The 9108-nt window shown below is 41.4% G+C and overlaps 1 pseudogene; it reads right to left on the reverse strand.

Annotated features, from left to right (window-relative positions):
* Positions 1-813: 813 nt before the first annotated feature.
* On the reverse strand, positions 814-8538 carry LOC119883226 (annotated as a pseudogene).
* Positions 8539-9108: the final 570 nt, after the last annotated feature.

A 9108-nucleotide genomic window follows, 5' to 3' on the forward strand; every position in this document is an offset into this window, starting at 1 on the left:
AAAGCCATTATCGGCCGATTATGATCGGTGACCGATCGATCGGAGCACCCTTAGTTCATACCATGTAAGTTACCAACTCAGTTACCTCTGTAGTTCAAACTAGGGCTTTGGGAAACAGGAGGGAAGTTGCTACCATAGTTAGCAACAATGCTTTTGGGAAACACACCCCTGGTCGCAACATGTACAGCTGAACCGAAGCCTTGTTTGCTTTTCGCTGACCCGCCCTTCTCTGCTTCTGATTGGCTAGTAGTCCTTAACTAGGAACTGCGCATGTGCAACTCCCAACAAAGATCATTTAGAGACAGGATGTATCACTCCGTAGCTAAAACGAAGCCTTCAACACACAGGGTGAACAGAGGAGCTGCAGCAATGGGCAGTATGAAAAGAAATATGGTGTTTTTTGAAAATTAAACCACGTAAACCTGTTCTGGTACAACCCCTAAATTTAACCTGAAAATGAGCATAATATGACCTCTGCAACATTCTGCCTGTTAGATTGTCACTTGATGAGATACTTTGTCACAAATATGTCAATGAAGGAAAAACTTTAACCAGACAATAGTGCTAGACAAAAGGTCAGGGGCTTACCATAATCATGAAGAATTAGCCTCTGAGGATTGTGAATACTAATACTTAATGTCATAGCAATCTGGCCAGTAAATGCAGGATGGATGGACAGAAAAGTAGGCCAAACGGTTACGTATACATTCACATACTTATTGATGCTATTATCCGCCTCATAAGAGTTCACCACACTGATGAGACTACAGTATAATCAAATACTCAACAGTAGCGGAAATACAGTTCGAATTGCTATGAGGCCAGAGGTCAAAGGTGAGCTTCACTGCGGTAGGTGGGAGCACCCAGTGGCTCCAGGCCACCTGGTGGGGTGATCCGGCGGACACTGACCACCAGGGTACCATCGGGGTTAAGGGTCCCACTGACCGAGAGGGGGTCCATATCCTTGGGGGAACAGGGACTTATGGGTGAACGTGTCACTGATGCTTCCATCATCCAGTACCTGAAGGACAGAGGGAGAATGTTAAAGAAAGAGGAAGCTGTGGAAGGAGGGAATGCTGTTGTAAAGGGGTAGACCGAGGGAAGAAAAGACAATGAAAAGAAAAAGTCATTGAGTGCTGGAGGACAGGAGGAGAAAGTGTTACGGCTGCCACCGCCCCCACCTGTATTTGCCTGTGCTTTCAAGTGGACTATCTGTTATGCTGAGCAGGCTGTGCAAGCCCACGCGGAGGATTGGCTGCACAAGGAGAGAAGGCCCCGCCTACTTCCTGGGTTTCCAGTTACCATGCCCTCGATTGGTGCGGCATGCTCTACGGGCCAATCAGATGGAGACTGTGACAACCACCACCTGCTTAAAAGCCTGCCGGGTCTGCCATTTGAGGCAGCAATCTGACCTGAGTTGCTTGCCTCGGGAACGCCTGTCTTAGAGATTATAGTAGTGTTTTGTAACCCGTGTTAGACTTTGTGTCTTGACATTGTGTGTTTCACTGTGTGAAGGTAAGAGAGTGGGCCAGGGCTAAGCTTAGCTATCACTGACACCTTTCTTGCACACACCCTAGTGTTTTATGTTAGTTTTCACCAGGTTCAGGGGTGCTGTGCGTTTTGTGTTGTGTTTTTTCAAATGCCGTAGGTTAGTGAGCTTTTGGTTTATTCTTGTTTGTTAGTATCTCTGTAAGCAGTAATCCTCCTTTTGAGGATCTCCTTTTGTTATAATTGTTTGTTGATTTCCACAGCACCCATTGGCCCATCCTCTGTTTGTGCTCCACTTGCATTATTTCAAATAAATACCCTTTCAAACCAACAACATCTGGTTTATGTTTATGTCCCTATATCCCTAGACACCTCGGGACGTAACAAAAGTGAGAAGAGCAGCAGGGCCAAGACAGGCGCAAGGGTGAGAAAAAAGGGTGAGAACCAGTGAAAGAAAAAGAGGTCAGTGTTGCCCAGCTTGCGGAGAGAAGGGGGAAAAATGAGGGAAAAGGGAAGGAAATTAACTGGTTATCCCTGAAGATTTTTTGTCTGTTATGATGCTTTCAGACCAAAAGCGAAGCGAGCGTTCGGGGCGGTGAGTTTACATACAAAGTCAATGCAAAGATGCGTAGAGCCGCGATTTCCTGTTGGGCGGCGCGAAGCGAAGGGGGCGGTTATGGAGACGCAAAGGCGAAGCGAAGGGGGCGGTTGTGGATACGCAAAGGCGAAGCGAAGGAATTTGCATAAGTTGAATATTTTCAACTGAAGCAAGAAATTCGCATGACGTTGAGTCGCGATAACCTATCAACGTTGATACTGTCTGTACGTCACCAACAGCTTCAGAGTGTTGTGTGGAGAGGGCCAGGCAGAGCGGGGGATTGAAAATCTCCAGGCCGGCTGAGAGCTGCTAAACTTGGCGTTAGAGGAGCAGGGAGCAGCGCTCCAACTTTCAAACAAATAGACACCCGTGGTCGGACTGGATTCTGCTCTGACAACTGCACCATTTGCTCGAGGGAGGAGCTCGGAGTAAACTGCTTTTAATAAATTAGCTTTTTACTTCAGTTTTTGGGATTACAACGTTGATTTATCTTCACTCGAGCTTCTCAGCAGCTAGATTCCGTGCACATCCAGTTCCAGTGTTGTTAGCGTCGTTTGGCACTACTTCATATTTAAATAAAAACCGGACAAAACTGGACATCACTTGGAGAAAAGAAAGCGAGGAGGTTGAACTACCTGGTGAGTTCAGAACACATGTGTATGTAACTTTATTCCAGCCATCATTGTTCTTTACTGTGACCAAGTTAGCATAGCCCTGATCGATCTGAACTCCATTCAGAAAACAAACATTTTAGAAGTTGTTGTCCTGCTGTCTTGCTGACAGACCTGACAAAGCATGAATTCATATGTTTAACAAATCGGCATTATATTGTCGTTATTTCGGCATGAGTTTGATCCGTTTATTGCTATTTAATCACAGCAAAATGTTACTTTGGGTTCATACAGCTGTAGTAATGGCGAGTTGTGTTTATTCGCAGTATCGCGTTGTGTGTTAACACTCCAGGGATGCCCAGCAATAAAACCCCCGCGAGGAAAGCGTTAAACCACATTAAATTCGCGTTTGGTCTGAATGCACAATTAAAGGCCTTTAAGGCAAGTTGGACGGTTGTGGATTTTCGGCAATTTGTCAGCTGGCCCCTGAAGAGGCTTTCCTTCCTCTTCTGATCTTTTAAACGTGCAGCTTGTCTGCAATGCTGTGTACAGTAGGGCTGCAGCTGGTCAAATATCATTATTGATTGATTCAGTGGTTCCCGACCTGTTTGGCTTGTGACCTTGGGAAATTAAGTATTGTCTACTTGTGACCCTTCATCATAAGTGGTAACTAATAAGTAACTAATTACATTTACTGTACTTAAGTACAATTTTGTGGTTCTTGTACTTTATCTGAATATTTTTATTTTATCCTACGTAATAATTTTCACTACATTTCAGAGGCAAATACTGTACTTTTTACGCTTTCATGTGACAGCTACCTTTACTCGTTACTTTGCAGATTTTGCTTACAAAATACATGATTAACTATGACCCATTGTCAATCAAGCTCTCAACTTATTAATGCATAAGTAATAATAATCGAGTAGTATTACATACCTAATAACATAATACTCAAGAATTCGCCATTCATATATTTACTCATATATTCATATATTTTCTGCTTGATTAAAATGTTGAATGCAGGGCTTTTTTACTAGTGTTTTTTAAATAATTTTATTGTACTAAAATTTTATAGTAGAATATAGTCATTTTTATAGGATCAGAATACTTCTTCCACCACTGCTCATCAGAGTTTAGGGCTGTAGAATGGACATGAGTTTTGAGCAGTTTCACCAGAGATATTGTTACATGATGTTACATTTAAAGTATTTTTGGAGACCAGAAGAGGTGTATGTGTCCAGTATTTCACAAGAAAAAGGCAGAAATTAGAGAAAATCCAGAAATATAACATAAACAAATAACAAAATATATATTCTATTTAATCCCCTTAATTATCTAGAGAGCTCTCAGACTTGAATGACCCTGAGTTGGAAATCATTCAATTCAACTTTTAATTTACAATTTTTAAAACAGAGATACAAATCCACACATTTGGGAAGCTGAATAAATGACATGAAAATTGGCTTTAAGCACACACACCCCTACCTTCTGGGCGTGAATGACAACATGGTGGTTGTAGGCCATCACCACTATGTCATGTGGCTCAAACTGGCTGACATTGGCTGACATGTAGTAGCTGTCTCCCAGACATCGCACCCCGCCACCTGAACTGCTCTGCCGGCATGTCACAGCACCGCCTACAGGACCTCCAGAGACACAACACAGGAGGCTTAGAACACATCCAGATGTTGGAGAAATAAACATGAATAAGAATACAATTAATGGCATATTGTTGTAATATCAATGGGAATGTTATCGACGTGCAAGTAGAAAAGTATAAATGAAAATATGAGAAATATGATATACAGCATGGCTGGATGTGAATAAGTCAGCAATGTATGTGTACATTATAATCCATAATATTTCGTTTTTTGGAAAACATTTACACTGTACATACATTATATGTTCTGAAGCAATTATTCTGCTCAATTTAAAATGCTGTTAAATAAAAAAATTAATGTAAAATACAAACCAAGAAATTGAAAACTAATTAAAAAATTTGTTAAAGAAATCATTTAAACACGTCTTTATAAATGTTATTTCATCGTTTTTATTTTCATAATAATAGTATGAGTGAGAGTTTTATTGGAGTAGCCTACATTTTACTATACTGTACCTGTAGACATTTATGTTTAAAAATGCCCTTTAAATGTCCCTTTTTATTTTACAGTATTAGTTTTTATTTCAAATTTTCACCAATTTCTGCCCCTTTACATACCGCCAGCCACCCAGTCTCCCTAACTGCTAGCTAGCCAGTTAGCCCCTGTTGGCTAACTGGGGTCTTTTTGCTCTTTACAGAGTTGTGGCTCTGTCTCTGAGGAACATCTTTAGCATAGAAACCTTTGGACCTTCATATAGTCAAGCCAAGCATTATTGCTCAGTTATTTGGGGTTTTAGTACTCCATTAAAAGCCATGAGTAACTGAAATATTTCACTGAAGAGACTCAGTTGGAGTTTTTTTTTTTTATTTGATTTGAGCGGTGAATATTCCAAATGGGTCAGTGACATTAAATTTTAAACCCAATTATTGATTATTCTTTAATGCCTATAACGTCACAGCAGTAATAAACCTTTTATTATTGCAGTTACTGCTTTGTACAGCGGCACTTAAGTCTTTAGAAGCTCTTGTGTTACATTTAGTACTTCACTTATTATTTCTACTTTTTTATTTTTTAACCTTACTATTAGTTCTTTATTTGGTCCAGTGGACAATGTCTGGAGTCATACAGATTCTTTTTCTCAGAGTACAGAACCTCTTGCTCAGACGCTGGCTCATTACTTTCTCTGACCTGCAGGTCTTTGTCTTTTTTATGGTATTATTCTTTCAGTCAAACCACCACTGTGATGTGAGAAACGAATGTCTCTTTTCTGCTGGTGGAGAAAATGAATGAAAAAGGCTCTACCGTGTGCCTCAAAAATTGCTGCCAACAGTGGCAGCTGGCCAATAGAGGGCCCTAGGGTACCACCCTCCCTGGTGGAAAGTTTTTTGATTTTTCTTTTTAATATAACATTTTTAAATAAACAATAACTTGTTTTAAGTATATGTGTGTTTAAAATGCACAATAATGTGTAATACATAAAATATAAATTAGGTTTGGGGGGGAAATTAGCTTCCTGCTCATCCACTGATCTCTTCTGGGGAGCCCAGGCAGTACAGCAGCACAGCCAATAGCAGATAAGATATGCCCATAGCAACATAAATTAAGCCAATCAGCATCCTCAAATCTGATGCCTGAAGGGCGAGAAATTTATCCCCCTAAGCAGAGTCAGTCGGTTGTAGAGTACGCCAGACGTTGTAGGCGATGAAGGCGGAACTGAAGACACAGGCTTTCAGCCGCCCACAAATTCAATAAGATCCATTTGAGAAGAGAATTTTGGTGGAGAAACTACTTGTCAAAAAGCTTGGCCCAGATAAACCTGACATCAAAATCAATCAGGCTAGCGAGAAGGTAAAACGTACGTGCGAGGCTTCTACCTCAATTGGTAGAATAGAAAAGCTCGGTTAGCTGGACGCAATTATGTAAATGCCGTATTTTGCTTCCCATGCTTGCTTTTTCAGATACAACATGAACTGTGTTACATTCTGGGCGTTTTCAGTAGATCTTGTTGCCTCGCTGGACAGTGTGTTGGAGGAACACCTTAAAGAGGTGGTATTATGCTCATCTTCATATCATTACGGTTTCTGGCGCTGTACAACGCTTCTGCCCCAAACTCCCCTCTCTCTCCCCCTGTGTCCACTCGAACAAGTAGCATACACGTAACTCAGAAGAGAGCCCCGGTCTGGTGAATTTCAGGTATAAGAAAGGGAATTTGTGAGCAGATGATAGTGAGGTAGAGGAGAAAGAGGGCCACATGTTTGATAAAGGCTTTATGTGGAGGTTTTTTGTTCATAGTGGCTCCATCTACAGAAGAAGAACAGCTGTTCTACAGTGACATCAGTGTCCACACTGAGGTCACATTTAAAAAGATCCGATCTGTATCGGTTTTGGACCACATATGGAAGTTGCCCAATTCCAAACTGGAAAAGATCAGATTCCATGTGACCAGGCCTGTTTACACTGTCATAAAAAGATCAGATTTGAGTCACATTGGCCTGCAGTCTGAACGTAGCCTTAGAGTGGTGAGTTATGTAACAAAAGTATCTTTCATCCATAAAGTTTTAACTGAACTCTGTCTCCACATCACAGTAACAACTTTATGTCCACTGACTAGGGTAGCTAGTGTTTGTAAGGGAGAGGAGAGGTGTGTGCTGCAGCTCACTGTTTTTCTACCGGTGCTTTTGAGGGAGTATCGGAGTAGTTGCTTGGCGAGTGTTATATTTATTTAGCTTTCATCCCTGTGTCGTCACAAGGGAAAGGGAAGCGGCTGGACTACAAACGAGCTGTTTTCAGGCAGTTCAGAGCAGAGTTTTCTGTGGGAGATGGGAACTCACTTTGGGCTTTTTCACTTTGCAAACCTATTACATGCACAAAAAAGATATAACTCAATAAAGGAGAGGGAAAAAGCCAAAAAGCTTAAAATACCGCCTCTTTAAGACCGCTACCCTTTTCAAAGGCACCTCAAAGACTGTGCAAAATGAACCTTTGGACTGCATGCTGTCAGTTCTTAAAGATTACATTCTGGGAGAAGTAAAAAATGCAGAATGTCTTGTTATTCAGGCAGATGAGATAACTGACATTTCCACCCACTGCCAGTTGGTGCTTGTGACAAGGAGAACAACAGCGGTTGGTTACAGAGGTAAACTGTATAGTTTCTTGGCTGCTCTGAAGTGTTAAGATGTGGTTATTTCCAGTGGTTCCAGTAGGCCTACTGTACTGAAGTACAAATTAGAGGTATTTGTACTTTACTTTTCATGTTTATGTTCACTGTTTATGTTTTTGTGCAAGAAACTTTTTAATATTGGCATTAAATAATTTCTGACTATTTCACAGAACACTGGTATCCTGCAGTTTGTGTTAAATTGTATTGGGACGGTTACTGAAAGTCACTGGATATGGCACAGCCCCATCTAAAATATTTTTTACCAGCCGCCACTGGCTGCCAAGGAAAAATAATAAAGCTAGCCTTTGTTATGTAATTATTTCACAATATAATCAAAAAATTAATCATATTTATCAGTCTAGATGCTTTGTGACCCTGTGACCTTTAGATCAGTGATTTGTCCCTGATCATTCATTGGTAATTGACATTCACAGAACGATTGTTCAATTATAGTTTAGCAATTGGGCACGGCAGGCCTTTTTTTTTGCCTTTCTGTAACCAAAAACAAAGAAGAAAATTGTGAGCAATTGAGAGTGTCTGCTCTATCATAAGCAGCAAACATTAGCATTTCTAGCTAACTAGCTCAGCTTTGTTTTTGCCTGGGATATGCAGCAGAATTTTAGCACAATGTTATGTGTGTAGCCATGAAGTGCATATTTAAGAACCTTTTACAGTAAATCCACCACCGTTATCTTTGCAAACTGCTTTTGCAACAGTGCAATAACAGAAAGCTGGACAGGCATAGCTACAGTAACAAATTGGGACAGGCCTTAGTGGACATCAATTCCCTTACCAGTGTGTCCATAGGAGGATCTGCTGTGCCTGTTGAAGGGGGCAGACAACTGGTTCCTCCTGGGCCCTCTTCTCCAAACAGACTTGAATGATCAGCAGAGTCAAGAAACGGCTCAAAAAGGGGATCCAGAGAATCGGACGATCCGCCTAGTGAGCCCTCCGACCGATAGGAACTGGAGGTGCTGTAACGTGATGATGAGTGGTAGGATGAGGAGGATCTGCGGCTGGAAGATGTCAGCGATGCCATAGCAGAGAATTTTTAAGTAGCCTTTCACACTTGCGCACACACTCCCACTCTCAATATGCCCCAGCCTCAGAAAGCAAGACCTTTTCTAAGATTTGATTTCTGTTAAGCCTCCTCAGAATAAATACTGGCAAAATACAGACCTACAAGAAGTGGGTTACCAAAAGCTATTAACCTCTCTCTCTCACTGTCCAGGGGTCGTTGTTGTGGGTTTTTAAAAGCCCTGGTGCATTGTGGGGAAGTAGGGCACAGTGCGGGTTCTATAACGTTCTTCCTTTGGCCATAAATGGCAGTTTGTGCAACTATTAGTGCCAAGAATGTAACGGACAAACTGATAAGGAGTGGAGACCCCGTTTTATTCAGACACACAGCAGAGATAAGGCTGAAGGGGGCCTCTTAGAGATGTTTCTAGCATGTGGTCAGAAATAGCAAAGTGGTGTGGTCGGGTTGTCCGTTTGCCTAACAGAGCACACAATGTGAACCCTTTATCAATAATGCAAGAGAAAATTGTCCGTTTAAGTTATGCTTACCTGCTAAAGGAATTACAGATACACAAGTTCAACCTGAAATGTAGTGTGCTTTCTGATGAACAGATTCAAGATACAAAATAG

The sequence above is a fragment of the Micropterus salmoides genome, unplaced genomic scaffold, assembly GCF_014851395.1.
Source record: "Micropterus salmoides isolate LMB-PRFRI ecotype aquatic unplaced genomic scaffold, ASM1485139v1 Ms_hic_scaffold_3, whole genome shotgun sequence".
Classification (NCBI taxonomy): domain Eukaryota; kingdom Metazoa; phylum Chordata; class Actinopteri; order Centrarchiformes; family Centrarchidae; genus Micropterus; species Micropterus salmoides.